The sequence below is a fragment of the Moschus berezovskii genome, chromosome 17 (genome assembly GCF_049115385.1).
Source record: "Moschus berezovskii isolate FMDL1 chromosome 17, NW_MosBer_1.0, whole genome shotgun sequence".
NCBI lineage: Eukaryota > Metazoa > Chordata > Mammalia > Artiodactyla > Moschidae > Moschus > Moschus berezovskii.
Genome location: NC_142476.1, coordinates 11,429,786 through 11,444,385, shown reverse-complemented (window position 1 = coordinate 11,444,385; position 14,600 = coordinate 11,429,786). Strand labels below are relative to the sequence as shown.

The following is a 14,600-nucleotide window of genomic DNA, read 5'->3' as shown; positions in this document are numbered from 1 at the left end:
CCCAGAGGGCTTTCTCCAAATCCCCTCCCTGACCCTTTCCAAGCTTTTAAACCAGTTCCAGTAAGAGTGAAGTGAAGTGAAGTCGCTCAGTCGTGTCCGACTCTTTGCGAGCCTGTGGACTGTAGCCTACCAGGCTTCTCCGTCCATGGGATTCTTCAGGCAAGAACACTGGAGTGGGTTACTGTTCCCTTCTCCAGGGGATCTTCCCAACCCAGGGATCGAACCCGGGTCTACCACATTGGAGGCAGATGCTTTAAGCTCTGAGCCACCAGGGAAGCCCCAATAAGAGTACAGCGCCTAAAACAAGGTCTGCAGATATTACAGTGAAAAAGAGGAAACAGTTTTCTTCTTTCTCTAGCCCTTTTCTGAGCTCTGTTTTTCCCTTAACTGGTCTTGACCTGTAGTTGGTGATGGAGACTCAGTCGATATGTAAATCATGTCCTGTGTCTTAGCTGTGTTCAGTTGTTCAGGTGTGTCCAACTCTTTGTGACCCCGTGGACGGCACCACACTAGGCCTCCCTGTCCTTCACCGTCTCCCGGAGTTTGCTCAAACTCACGTCCATTGAGTTGGTGATGCCGTCCAACCATCTCGTCTTCTATTGTCCCCTTCTCCTCCCGTCCTCAATGTCTCCCAGCGTCAATCTTTTCCAATGAGTTGGCTCTTCGCATCAGGCGGCCAAAGGACTGGAGCTTCAGCTTCAGCATCAGTCCTGCCGGTGAATATTCAGGGTTGGTTTCCTTTAGGATTGACTGGGTTAATCTCTGCAGTCCAAGACACTCTAAAGAGTCTTCAGCACCACAGTTTTAAGATATCAATTCTTCGGCGCTCAGACTGTTTTACTGTCCAGCTCTCACATCAGTATATAACGACTGAAAAAGCCATCAGTTCAGTTTAGTCGCTCAGTCATGTCTGACTCTTTGTGACCCCATGGACTGCGGCACGCCAGGCCACCCTGTCCATCACCAACTCCCGAGCTTGCTCAAACGCATGTCCATCAGGTCAGTGATGCCATCCAACCATCTCATCCTCTGGCCTCCCCTTGTCCTACTGTCTTTAATCTTTCCCAGGTTCAGGGTCTTTTCCAACAAGTCAGTTCCTCGAATCAGGTGGCCGAAGTACTGGAGTTTCAGCTTCAGCATCAGTCCTTCCAATGAATATTAAGGACTGATTTCCTTTAGGATGGACTGGTTGGATCTTCTTGCAGTCCAAGGGACTCTCAAGATTCTTCTCCAACACCGCAGTTCAAAAGCATCAATTCTTCGGCACCCAGCTTTCTTTATGGTCCAACTCTCACATCCATACCTGACTACCTGAAAAACCATAGCTTTGACTAGATGGACCTCTGTCAACAAAGTTTCTTTCAAAGAGCAAGCGTCTTTTAATCTCATGGCTGCAGCCACTATCTGCAGTGAATCTGGAGCCAAAATAAAGTCTCTCAGTCTGCATTGTTTCCTTTTTTATTTGCCATGAAGGGATAGGACTGGATCCCGTGATCTTCGTTTTTTGAATGTTGAGTTTCAAACTAGCTTTTTCACTCTCCTCTTTCACTTTCATCAAAAGGCTCTTTAGAACAGCACTGAAACATGTGTTTTATCATATGTGAAATAGATAGCCAGTCCAGGTTCAATGCACGAGACAGGGTGCTCAGGGCTGGCGCACTGGGACTACCCTGAGGGATGGGATGGGGAGGGAGGTGGGAGGGGGGTTCAGGATGGGGAACACATTGACCCCATGGCTGATTCATGTCGATGTATGGCCAATTCACTACAATACTGTAATTAGCCTACAATTAAATAAATTAATTTTAAAAAAATTAAAAGAAGAGGCTCTTTAGTTCTTTACTTTCTGCCATAAGGGTGGTATCATCTGCATATCTGAGGTTATTGATATTTCTCCCAGCAATCTTGATTCCAGCTTGTGCTTCATCCAGCCCAGCATGTTTCATGATGTACTCTGCATATAAGTTAAATAAGCAGGGTGACAATATACAGCCGTGACATACTCCTTTCCCAATTTGAAACCAGTCCGTTGTTCCATAAACCGATTCTAATTGTTGCTTCTTGACCAGCATACAGATTTCTCAGGAGGCAGGTCAGGTGGTCTGGTATTCCCATCTCTTGAAGAATTTTCCACCATTTGTTGTGATCCACACAAAGGCTTTGGTGTAGTCAATGAAGCAAAAGTAGATGTTCTTCTGGAACTCTCTTGCTTTTCCTATGATCCAACAGATATGGGCAATTTGATCTCTGGTTCCTCTGCCTTTTCTAAATCCAGCTTGAACATCTGGGAGTTCATGGTTCACATATTGCTGAAGCCTGGCTTGGAGAATTTTGAGCATTACTTTGCTAGTGTGTGAGATGAGTGCAATTGTGTGGTAGTTTGAACATTCTTTGGCACTGCCTTTCTTTGGGATTGGAATGAAAACTGGCCTTTTCCAGTCCTGTGGCCACTGCTGAGTTTTCCAAATGTGCTGGCGTATGGAGTGCAGCACTCTCACAGGAGAACCTTTGCAGGCAAAGTAACGTCTCTTGTTTTTAATCCACTGTCTGCAGGTTTCTTATCGCCTGGACAGCACACCTGTGGCCCTCAAGCTCCGTCTGACCTCCATTCTGCACCTGTTACATTTAACTCTGCGCTCATCCCATCCTGCGTTCACAGCACTCTCTTTGCCGACCACCCCTTCTTCTTCTTTTTGCCTTACAGAAAGGAGGCCACAGTAAAATTCACCAAAGACAATGGACCCAACTACTGGGCTACCTGACGCTGGCCTAAGAGTATTTTTGAAACAATGCAAGAGGAAGAATACAAGATCCTTACACCTTTGTTCCTAATCACCCACCCCTGACTGTGAGCCCTCATCTAGATAATCTCCCAGATTCCTCATGGAGGGGGGCACCTTTCTTGAAGCACGAGCCTGCTGTGTCTCAGCTGAGGATTAAAGCCACCTTTCTATTTTCTCCAAACTCTGTATTTTTTTATTCAGCTTTGGTGGGCAGAGAAAGTCAAAATATTTGGCAGCATCACAGAGGATGCTGAGGGGGTGAAGGGCACCCCGAGTGCAAATGCCAGAGGCTGCTCAGCAGAGTGCAGGGTGGGCGACCACGAAGGGGGGGGCCTGGCTTCCTCCAGCACGGGGTTGGGGGGCAGGGAGGCATGCGTATTGGGGTTGACTGTGGGGAGAAAGAATAGCTCACACCGTGCAAGGTGCAAGCGTCTGCGCCTTCATCCGGGGGGCATTTTCACTTGACAGATCAGGAAGAAAAGGATCGCAAATGTGAAGACTTTCATGCAGGGTAAGAAAAAAAGTGGGGTCCAGTAGCAGGGAATTCCTGGTAACTTAACCCCGGTGCTGAGGAAGGAGGGGCTGCTAGAGGAGAAGGGGCTGCACCCCAACCCCTGCTTCTGGTTCATCCTGCTTCTGAGAGGCTCTGAGTGTGGAAGGTAAGGTCTATCCCAACCCCAAAGTGACCTGAGCAAACAGGGAAGCCCGTGTCTTAGAAATGGACAGGTTATATCTTCAGTTTCTTAAATCAACAGAAACAGCAGCAGCAATGATGCTTTTTTAAAGCCCCAAGGGATTGGGTTAAGACAACGGAGAACCCAAGCAGCTGTATCTCTGGGTGTGAGCCGCTCAGGTGACAGCCGTGCAGAAACCCGGACCAGTGTTCTAGAGGCCCCTCACTGCCTGGCCTGTGGCTTTACGGTGTTAGGGCTTCCCTGGTGGCTCAGATGGTAAAGACTCTGCCTGCAATGCAGGAGACAGGGTTAGATTTCAGAGTTGGGAAGAACCCCTGGAGGAGGGCATGGCAACCCACTCCAGTATTCCTGCCTGGAGAATCTCATGGACAGAGGAGTGTGGCGGGCTACAGTCCACGGAGTCGCAAAGAGTCGGACACAACTGAGCACACACACAAGGCCGAGGAGCCCTTCCCCACTTCCCATCCTCAGGGAGGTGCGGCCGAGCTGTGAGACTCGAGGATCGAGGATCGGGGATCGGATCACCGGTCCAGCTCCAGTCCTGAGCACCCAGGCCTCTCACCTGGGGCTGCAGCTCTACTTTCCCAAGCTGTGGAGACCTCGCCGAGGGGACTCTGTCCTGGGTCCCTGAACAGTCCTGCTGGGAGGGGGCTGTTTCTGAGGGTGCAGACACTGGTCACGTTTTTCAGATACGCTTTGTGTCCAAAGGGAAGTGAGGGGCTGCAGGGAGCCAGTGCCAAGCCCTCTGCGCCCCCCAGCATGCCGGGGTGGGTTTTCACTCCCTTTACTCTCTGGGGGGTCTGGGTGGTGAGACTTAGGGAAGGGCCAGCAGGTCCCAGGCTGAAGGGCTTTAGGGGGAACCACAGCAAGGCGGGCTCTGCAGCAGCATCGCCCACCTCACTTGGGGGCCGGTGTCCCTGGGGCAGACCCCCAGCCGGCACCCCATCTTCACGCCCACCCTAAATGGAGGGTGAGGGGGACGGATCTTCCGTGCTGGGCCGACCTGGGTCATCTGGGAACAGCTTAGGGGAGTGCACCGAGAGGGTTCCTCTCGAGCCTCGGCCAGCAGGCCAGCACGGAATGCCACCAGCAGGGTATGTTTTCCTCCAGGCCTAGCTGTGAATTCTCCCTAAGGTCTCCTCCTCCGTGCTTCCTGGCAGAGCCTACAGGGAGTGAGAGGGAGCTGAGTGGAAAGGCACAGCGTTTACCTGGAGGGTGGGAAGGTTCTGTGCAGGGAACTGAGCGGTCACCCTCCCCCAGTGACGCCCCTCAAGCCCAGAGCTGTGGGCTTCGTGACACCTTGCACCTCAGCCGCCCCCCTCCTCTGGCCCTCCAAAGCCCCTGCATTTCACGCCCGGGGCGGCGGGGGGGCTGACCAGAAACAGAGCAAGTCAGCCTGCGGCTCAGCCCCGGGAGGGGCTGCAACTCTCTGAGCCCCCCTCCCCCAGCAGGGCTGAGGGCTAGAGCTGGGGTCTGCAGCCTCTGGGATCTGGTGCCTGATGGTCTGAGGCGGAGCTGGCCTAACAGTGACAGAGATCAAGTGTACAGTAAACGGGCTGTGCTTGACTCACCCTGAAACCACGCCCACCCATCCGCCCGTCTGTGGACAAACCTGTCTGCCACAGAACTGGTCCCTGGCGCCAAAAAGCTTGGGGACCGCCGGGCTGCGGGGCCTGTCACCCCTCCTCCGTGGGCCTGGCGCCTGCCAAAACCCAACAGAACAGCCCTCTCTCCTCCCCAAGGAGGAAGGTGGGCTGCACAAGGGGCCACCTCTTCCACCTTGACCCCCCTCCCGCGGCAGAGGCCGGTGAGGACCGCTCCCTGCAGGCTCGACTCCTTAAGCAACGAGCCTACAGAGGAGCGCCTGCTCTTTTCCGCCAGCCGGTCACTGGGTTTTTGGGCACTGTGGGTGACTGGACACAGGTGTTGTCTGGGATGTTTCGTGGAGAGAGGACTCACGGACACCTTGTCAGCGCCCCGACCTCGCCCACCATTGGGGACGGCGGCACACGTGCCTTGAGCACAGGGGGGCCCACAGGTGCGACTGAGCTCTGCTTTCCGGGTCCCAGGCTGGGGCGGGGTGCTGACAGGGAGGTGCTTTTCCAGAAACTGACCCGGTCGCAGAGGAAAGGACCCAAATCGCCTCCTCCTCACAGAGCCCTCGGGAGCAAGGGTCCCCCGTGTCCCCGTGCTGGGCTCCTGGGTCCTCAGTGGACTTTCTGTCTCAGGTCAGGGAGGCCTGGGCTCTCAGGACCATGCATGACCCTGCGCGCTCTCCGCCCGGCACTCAGTGGGCTGTCCTGGCCCCCACCCCCTCCTGGACCCCTGGGGGGACGTTCCCCGCCCCCCCCACCCCGGGGGCAGCTTCTCTGCCAGCCCTTGTCCTTGTGGGGAGGGCCGGGGAGCTCGAGAAGGGCAAGCGAGCTGCTCAGGGCCTTCCCGCAGAGCAGGCCTCCAGGCTCAGAGGGAAGGGGGCACGAAGGGCGGCCGTCATGGGCCTGCAGTCGGCGGCCCCGGACCAGGCTGAGACGTCCCCGCAGCGGCGAACGAGCCAGCTGGGGGCGAGGGTCCGCTCCCAGCTGTGTGCTGCTCCCGAAATGTTTACACAGCCTCTGAGGAGGCCAGCCATCCTGCCACCCCACAGCTGGGAGAGGCGGCGTCCTGCCAGAGCACACACAGTGGGTGGCTGTTTCACGTTCCAAACGTCAGCGTCTCTGTGGCTCCAAGAGAGTAGGACGGACGGGGCGGTGGTGACGGAGCTGGCAGGAGCTGCCCCCTGAGGGCCTGTGGACCCTCAGCTGCCCGAGCAGATGCGATGCGAGTCTGTGCGAGGGTGCATGCATGCACGTGACAGTGTGAGTGTGAGTGAGTGTGCACACGTGTGTGCCTGTGACAGTGTGAGTGTGAGTGTGCACACGTGTGTGTGCCTGTGACAGTGTGAGTGTGCACACGTGTGTGTGCCTGTGACAGTGTGAGTGTGAGTGAGTGTGCACACGTGTGTGTGCCTGTGACAGTGTGAGTGTACGTGTCTGTGTGTCTGTGACAGTGTGAGTGTGCACCCGTGTGTGTGCCTGTGACAGTGTGAGTGTGCACCCGTGTGTGTGCCTGTGACAGTGTGTGAGTGTGCACCCGTGTGTGTGCCTGTGACAGTGTGAGTGTGCACACGTGTGTGCCTGTGACAGTGTGTGAGTGTGCACCCGTGTGTGTGCCTGTGACAGTGTGTGAGTGTGCACCCGTGTGTGTGCCTGTGACAGTGTGTGAGTGTGCACACGTGTGTGTGCCTGTGACAGTGTGAGTGTACGTGTCTGTGTGTCTGTGACAGTGTGAGTGTGCACACGTGTGTGCCTGTGACAGTGTGTGAGTGTGCACCCGTGTGTGTGCCTGTGACAGTGTGAGTGAGTGTGCACACGTGTGTGCCTGTGACAGTGTGTGAGTGTGCACCCGTGTGTGTGCCTGTGACAGTGTGTGAGTGTGCACCCGTGTGTGTGCCTGTGACAGTGTGAGTGTGCACACGTGTGTGCCTGTGACAGTGTGAGTGTGAGTGTGCACACGTGTGTGTGCCTGTGACAGTGTGAGTGTGCACACGTGTGTGCCTGTGACAGTGTGAGTGTGCACCCGTGTGTGTGCCTGTGACAGTGTGAGTGTGCACACGTGTGTGCCTGTGACAGTGTGAGTGTGCACCCGTGTGTGTGCCTGTGACAGTGTGAGTGTGCACACGTGTGCCTGTGACAGTGTGAGTGTGAGTGTGCACACGTGTGTGTGCCTGTGACAGTGTGAGTGTGAGTGTGCACACGTGTGTGCCTGTGACAGTGTGAGTGTGCACCCGTGTGTGTGCCTGTGACAGTGTGAGTGTGCACACGTGTGTGCCTGTGACAGTGTGAGTGTGAGTGTGCACACGTGTGTGCCTGTGACAGTGTGAGTGTGAGTGTGCACACGTGTGTGTGCCTGTGACAGTGTGAGTGTGAGTGAGTGTGCACACGTGTGTGTGCCTGTGACAGTGTGAGTGTGCACACGTGTGTGCCTGTGACAGTGTGAGTGTGCACCCGTGTGTGTGCCTGTGACAGTGTGAGTGTGCACCCGTGTGTGTGCCTGTGACAGTGTGAGTGTGCACACGTGTGTGTGCCTGTGACAGTGTGAGTGTGCACACGTGTGTGCCTGTGACAGTGTGAGTGTGAGTGTGCACCCGTGTGTGTGCCTGTGACAGTGTGTGAGTGTGCACACGTGTGTGTGCCTGTGACAGTGTGAGTGTACGTGTCTGTGTGCCTGTGACAGTGTGAGTGAGTGTGCACACGTGTGTGCCTGTGACAGTGTGTGAGTGTGCACCCGTGTGTGTGCCTGTGACAGTGTGTGAGTGTGCACCCGTGTGTGTGCCTGTGACAGTGTGTGAGTGTGCACCCGTGTGTGTGCCTGTGACAGTGTGTGAGTGTGCACACGTGTGTGCCTGTGACAGTGTGAGTGTGAGTGTGCACACGTGTGTGTGCCTGTGACAGTGTGTGAGTGTGCACACGTGTGTGCCTGTGACAGTGTGAGTGTGCACCCGTGTGTGTGCCTGTGACAGTGTGAGTGTGCACACGTGTGTGTGCCTGTGACAGTGTGTGAGTGTGCACACGTGTGTGTGCCTGTGACAGTGTGAGTGTGAGTGTGCACACGTGTGTGCCTGTGACAGTGTGAGTGTGAGTGTGCACACGTGTGTGCCTGTGACAGTGTGTGAGTGTGCACCCGTGTGTGTGCCTGTGACAGTGTGAGTGTGCACCCGTGTGTGTGCCTGTGACAGTGTGTGAGTGACTGTGCACACGTGTGTGCCTGTGACAGTGTGAGTGTGAGTGTGCACCCGTGTGTGTGCCTGTGACAGTGTGAGTGTGCACCCGTGTGTGTGCCTGTGACAGTGTGTGAGTGTGCACCCGTGTGTGTGCCTGTGACAGTGTGAGTGTGCACCCGTGTGTGTGCCTGTGACAGTGTGTGAGTGTGCACACGTGTGTGTGCCTGTGACAGTGTGTGAGTGTGCACCCGTGTGTGTGCCTGTGACAGTGTGAGTGAGTGTGCACCCGTGTGTGTGCCTGTGACAGTGTGTGAGTGTGCACCCGTGTGTGTGCCTGTGACAGTGTGAGTGTGAGTGTGCACCCGTGTGTGTGCCTGTGACAGTGTGAGTGTGAGTGTGCACCCGTGTGTGTGCCTGTGACAGTGTGTGAGTGTGCACACGTGTGTGTGCCTGTGACAGTGTGAGTGTGCACCCGTGTGTGTGCCTGTGACAGTGTGAGTGTGCACCCGTGTGTGTGCCTGTGACAGTGTGTGAGTGTGCACACGTGTGTGTGCCTGTGACAGTGTGAGTGAGTGTGCACCCGTGTGTGTGCCTGTGACAGTGTGAGTGTGCACACGTGTGTGTGCCTGTGACAGTGTTTGAGTGTGCACCCGTGTGTGTGCCTGTGACAGTGTGAGTGTGCACACGTGTGTGTGCCTGTGACAGTGTGTGAGTGTGCACACGTGTGTGTGCCTGTGACAGTGTGAGTGTGCACACGTGTGTGCCTGTGACAGTGTGTGAGTGTGCACCCGTGTGTGTGCCTGTGACAGTGTGTGAGTGTGCACACGTGTGTGTGCCTGTGACAGTGTGAGTGAGTGTGCACACGTGTGTGTGCCTGTGACAGTGTGAGTGTACGTGTCTGTGTGTCTGTGCACTCATGCGACTGTGGGTACCAGTGTGAGACCCCTGAGGACGGAGCGCTGGTTTCAGGGTGACCGAAGCTCCCACTGCCCCAGGTTCCCCTTTCAGTTCAGTTGAGTCGCTCAGTCGTGTCCGATGCTTTGCGACCCCATGGATCATGTTACTGAGCTGCATCTCCAGTCGCACCCAGGCCGAGAAGGTGCTGGAAAACTCCCCAGCCCTGCTCACCACCTCTGCCTCCTCCCCCGCCCCTGCTGGACCCAAGTGACCCCCGCAGCTTCCATCCCTGCCCCCTCACGGACCCTCTGCAACACAAGACAGGTCAGTCGGGTGGCTCCTCCGTCAGAAGCCTGCCTGAGGCTGCCCCCCACCTGCACGCTGGCCCCTGGCTCCCCTGACCTCTTTTCTGACCACAGTCTGTCCTGTTTAATCTGCTTCAGCCACACTGACCTCCCTGCACGGGCTCGCTCTTGCCCCAGGGCCTTTGCACGTGCTCCTCTGGACAGCATTTGCTGGACAGCTTTCCCTGCGGTCTCTCCAGCAGCCGGCGCTCATCACTCTGCCCCTCGCCCCGCTCCGTCTTCCCCTGCGGTGCACAGGGCCGCCTGGCCTACCGGGGCCACCTGCTGGCTTGTTTGCATCTCTCTAAGAGTAAGGACATCTCCCTGCTGCATCCCCCAGGTGCCTCACTGGCCGTGTGAACGAGCGACCTGAGGAGGGCTGTGCCACCCCTTTCCTTTCAGATGGGGAAGCTTAAGTCATTATCCAGGGTCACGCAGGCAGTAGCGACAAACTGAGAAGAAATCGGGGCGGGAGGCCTCCGGAGGGTACCACCACCATCGCCAGCCTCCCAAGAATAGAAAAGTAACCCCAGGGACCAGAGGAGACACGAGAGACAGGACAGCTGCGGCCGCCCAGACCGCAAGGCTGACTGCTCAGAGCTGGGAAGGGCGGGACTTCACACGGGAACCTCCGGGCAAGGCTGAGCATAGGCTTGGGGCAGCCATGGGGGCGAGTGGCTCAGAGGGGCAGTGACGGGCGGCTGGCCCTCCTCTTCTAAGGACACTTGGCAGAAAGCCCGTGTCCTGGAAGTCGCTGCTGCCGCAGGCCCCACACCCGGGTCTGTCCGCGTGGCTGCATCCAAGGAGACGGTGTCACTCCCGAACGGCCCCTGGTCATCAAACACACCAGGGCTCAGCCAGAAGCCAGACGAGGAGGCTAAGAGATGGAAAGCATGGCCAGTGAGAAAAGGGCCAAGAAATGGGCTTGACGGGGCCAGGGAAGCGGTCAGGAGAGGAGTGCAGCAGCTCTGGCAGGGCTGCATCCCTGCCTCTGGCAGGAGAGGCCACACCGGGAAGATGGTGCAGGGTGCACGGCAGACCCTCTTCATGCGAGCCAGCCAAGGTGGGCAGGGCGGCAGGCTGTGAGACCCTGGTCCCTCCCACTCTCTGGACTGGACAGGCCCCTGCACCTCTCTGAGGCTCCCTGGCCTTTTTGCTGCTGTCCCCTTCCCTGGCGGGGCCTGTGCGCACACAGCCTCTCCGACACTGTGCCTGGACAGCTCTCACCCACACCCCAGGCGGCCCGTCATGCAGGCCCGAGACCCAGCATCGGCCTGTCCACCCGTCATTCCGAGTCCTGTCCTGTGTGTTCATGGGTGCCGGTATGTCTCTGCACAGCCACCTGCCTGCGGGCTCTGGACCTGGCTTGTTCTGCCTGTCTTTCAAACCCGGACCTTCATGTACCTGCCTGCGCTGGTACATCATCCCTGATATGCAGCAGAGAGCCTCTGGGGGCAGCCCATTCACGGCTCAGCGGATGAGTGCCCGGCCTGGCTGGCTGGCCCTCCTTCAGCACCATGAATGGCCCTTTGCTGCCTGGCCAGAGATATCTGATAGCCCAGAGACCAGAGGGGCCCAGCTCGAGCATCCTGGAACAGCGCGGCCTCTCAGTCCCAGTCAGCAGAGCTGGACTCACAGGACGGGCACTCCTCTGTCCTGAGCTCCCCACAGCGGTTGCTCTGTGGTTTTGCAAAGTGCAACCCCATCCTTGCAGACGGAGCGGTTGCTCAGGGGCATCGAGGAAGCCTCCCACAGTAACCCCTTGGCCAGCCAACGACACACCTGCTGGTGCCTGGGGAGCTCTGACTGCAGGAGCAGGAAGGCCTGTGGTCACCGCCGCCAAGCTCAGGGCCCCAGCACGGCACACAGAGGGCAGAGGCCCCCAGGGTAGAGGGAGGAGGTGGGTGAGCCAGAACTGGCAGGGGTCCGTGGGTTGGGGAGGGGTGTGTGGGTCAGAGGCCTGGTTCTGCTCTCGTACCCCCACTTTCAAGCTGTGAGCTCCTGGCGAGCCAGTGAAGCCGAGTCCAGTTTCCTCTCTTTTGTCCTGGGAAGTTAGTTAGCGTTAGTCGCTCAGTCGTGTCTGACTCTGCGACCCCATGGACTCTAGCCGCCCCCCCCGGCTCCTCAGTCTATGGGATTCTCCAGGCAAGAATACTGGAGTGGGTTGCCATACCCTTCCCCAGGGGATGTTCCCAACTCAGGGATTGAGCCCGGGTCTTCTGCAGCCAGATTTTCTTTACTGTCTGAGCCACCAGGAAAGCCTAAAATTAGGGAAAAGAATACCTAATTCACAGAGTCATTAAGATGAACTAAGATAGAGTTTTGTAAACCGCACACACTATGCAGTTGTTAAAGAATTATAACAGAGCACAAGTTACTGCAGTAAAAATCACACACACGAGTTCCACCCCGCTCAACAGCGGCTGCAGCCCCTGTCCATCGTGACCGTCAATGAGCTTGTATGTCCGCAAACGCAGGGAAAGCCCAGCAGCTCACCTGCAGGTCACAGGACACACTGGGGGGCCCTCCTCAGCCTGCATCCGTTGCCCTGGCAACCAGCGCACATCCAGCTGCCCCTCTGGAGTACCTGGCTCCCTCCAGCCTTCCAGCGACCCTGTTGGGTCTGCACAGACCCGGCGACCCCGATGAACCCCACACAGACTCAGCAGTGCTTTCACTGCTCTCTTTCAGGAGCGATGGGTGTTTTGAAGTCACCCCTCCTTCCCAGCAGACCGAGGGATCTGACTCCACAGCCTCTTCTCTTCCCGTCTCCCTCTTTGTCGCTGGTGCTGCCTGAGCCACCCCCACGGCCCCCCTGCAGTGACTGCCCCCGGGGTACAGACAGGGCCCCCCTGCAGGACCTGTGACGCTCAGCCTCGTGGAGCAGCAGGGAACACCGGGGTGCGATGCCTCCAGCCAATAACCATGCCTCCTGGCCCTCTGGGTGGGCACATACTCCTCCCCCAGGACCCCCAAGGCCAGCTACCACAGCGGCGACCCCCGCAGGATGAGTCCTGCACTGGCTTCCTTTTCTCCCCAATCCACTTCCCCACCCCGTCCGGGCTTTCTGGAATTGTCTCCGAAATAAATCACTCGTACTCAAACCTTGTCTCGAGTTCTGTGTCTGGGGACCCCGTCCAGGACACACTTCATGTACAAATATGCACGCTCACGGTACGGACAGCCCTGCTGGGGTAGGAAAGGGACCACGGTCACGTGTGTCATGCTCGGCGCAATCAGTTTGCTACACCTCACAGCCACATGCTGGGCCCGTGGCCAGGGTTTCCAAGCCACACGTGGGTACTGCGTGAACAGGCAGGAGCGGGTCAGGACGCAGTTGTCCCGCTTGCTAAACCATTCAGTTTGTCACGTTCCCTCTGAGGCTCAGAAACGTCACACTTAAGCGTGAGGGTCAGCACACACTTTTCCAAAAACCGTCGCACATTTCAGAAGGTGCCTGTGACCGCTGACGGCCACCAGCTTGCTGCTGTCGGTCAACGAACGGCTACCATCCAACACTCATTATACACGAAGCAAGCAGACTCGATAGTTCAGTCCTCGCGTGAGCCTCACAGACCAGGTGTGACCACCGCTGCCTTTTCCAGCCCAGGGAACTCAGACAGACGGACAGCGGGCCACCAGCTCAAGACAAGAGCTGAGCCCCACCCAGCCCTGAGCTGGCTCCACACCGCAGGGCGAGCCCGCCAGCCGCCACGGGCCCAAGCTGGCCCGTGCTGGCAAGCCTGCTCATAAAGGCCGGCTTATTTAACTGCACACCACAGGACCAAAAGAATATCAAGACGCTGTCAAAAAGCAAAATAAGGTTACCCCGAACAACAGTCTAAGCCCAAACTCAAACTCAGGTGGTAGGTTTAAGCAAACTTACCCAGATACACTAACAGCTCCTCATAAAGACAAAGGCTACCAGTCAGATGAACAGAACAGTATGTTGGGACTAGAATAAATATATTTCAAACCAACAGTTATTTACGCTTTTTACAGAACACTTTACTCTTTTCCACCTGACTCTCCCAAGACACAAATTATGACCTTCTTACACGTGAACGAACTGAGACTCAGAGGGGCTGGGGGCTTGCTTGGGGCCACAGAGCAAGCTAGCAGGGGCTCAGGATGGACCCCAGAGGCCCCTTTCCCTGCACCCAGAGGCTCCCAGCCAAGGCCATGTGCACAAGTCTACAGGTGACACCATCCCGCCAGGTGTCACCCTGAAGAGACACAGCACCTGTCCACATCTTGTTTCTTCTCCTGCTGGGACACAGTAGGCAGCCCCTCCCTTCCAGCTGTGACGCCCTGCAAGGGCAGAACCGGCTTCCCTCCTGAACCTGAATGCCGGGTCCTCCCCGGGACGGCCTTGGTCTCTGCCCCGATCCTGGGTCCCGCAGGCACAGGCCGGGCTGGGGGCCCCGGTCCACGGGCAGGATGCCCGCTGGTAGAGAGGAGGCAAGCGGAGTGGGACAAGTCTGTTCCTGGCCAGTCACATGGCAGATCCGCCTCCTTCCCAACAAACCCGGCAGACATGGTGCCTGCAGGAGGATGCGGTCACTGGGCAGGGTGTCTTGGGATCTGGAGCCCAGCAAGTGACACCCCTTCCTGGGAGGGGGCCACTGAGGCCCAGGCTGCTCAGCAAGGTGGGAGGGTTCCTTTAAGGCTTGGGCACCTGCGTCTGGAAGCCAAGAGCCAGCCTGGAGGAGGCCAGGGCCTGCGGTTTATGTTATGTGACATTTTTCAACATCAGGCAGTTTAGTGCCAAGGACACGAATGCGATCTGCCCTCAGGCCTCAAGCACCATTCAACAGGGCAAGCTGGGCTGTGAGGAGGGACGTGGGAGGGACAGCAGCTGCCACCCGGTGTGGGAACCACCCGACCCCAGAGACACGCTGTCCTTGGCACACTGCAGGGCTCAGTCTAAGGCTCTGCGGCCTGCGGCCTGGGCCTCTGGACTGTGATCTTGCAGGGCTGCTGAGACCACTCTACAGCACACAAAGGGCTCCCGAGAGGGTGTGTGAAGCAGCGCTGCTGCTGATCAGCTGGTCCCATCTTCCCCCCCAGACCAGCGTTCACACAGAAGGACGTGGAGAGTGAGAGGCACGTCCATGTCCAA

At 57.2% G+C, this 14,600-nt stretch overlaps 1 protein-coding gene across 5 annotated transcripts in view; it reads right to left on the bottom strand.

Moving 5' to 3' along the window:
• Positions 1-14,600, bottom strand: part of NAV1 (neuron navigator 1) — a 203,091-nt gene that overhangs the window by 59,564 nt on the left and 128,927 nt on the right. The gene's annotated exons all lie outside the window — the stretch shown is intronic.